The sequence below is a fragment of the Artemia sp. Qi Xiang Cuo genome, chromosome 3 (genome assembly GCF_049724085.1).
Source record: "Artemia sp. Qi Xiang Cuo chromosome 3, ASM4972408v1, whole genome shotgun sequence".
Classification (NCBI taxonomy): Eukaryota; Metazoa; Arthropoda; class Branchiopoda; order Anostraca; family Artemiidae; genus Artemia; species Artemia sp. Qi Xiang Cuo.
The window spans coordinates 11,581,914-11,582,444 of record NC_142796.1 but is presented as its reverse complement, the minus strand read 5'-3'; positions in this window follow the sequence as shown (position 1 = coordinate 11,582,444).

The following is a 531-nucleotide window of genomic DNA, read 5'->3' as shown; positions in this document are numbered from 1 at the left end:
CCAGGAATAGATCCAAGTCATTAATGTCTTTGCCTCGGAAACAACTCTTTTGGTCGAACTCCAAAGGAGATTAATAGCCAAAGGCCATGGAAACAATTCTCCAAGAAACATCTTAGCGATGAATTGTTTTAGCGCGGGAATCAGGTTTCTTATTAATTTGAAATGCATTAGCGCAGAGATGCCAAAAACAAAAGGAACACGCTGAATTACGTTTAGAGATTATTTGGGCGAAACTGTTTTAGACAGGTTATGGAACTATTTCGGCGAAACAGTTAGAGACATTTTAAAAGATGATTTTTGAAGAGAATTTAGAAGAAAATTTAATGGTGAAACTCGGTGGTCGTTATAATACACAAGTTTCATTTGAACAGTGTTGTGAGGTCCTCTAACCCAACCCCAAAGGGTTCCAATCCTCCTACACCAAGCCCGAAGGAAGCCCCCGGTCCCCAAAGGCCCCCAAGCTCCCAAAGGGCCACCGGCGCCCCCCAAGGCCCCCCCCGACCCCCCCAGGCCCTCCCTCGGCCCCCCAAA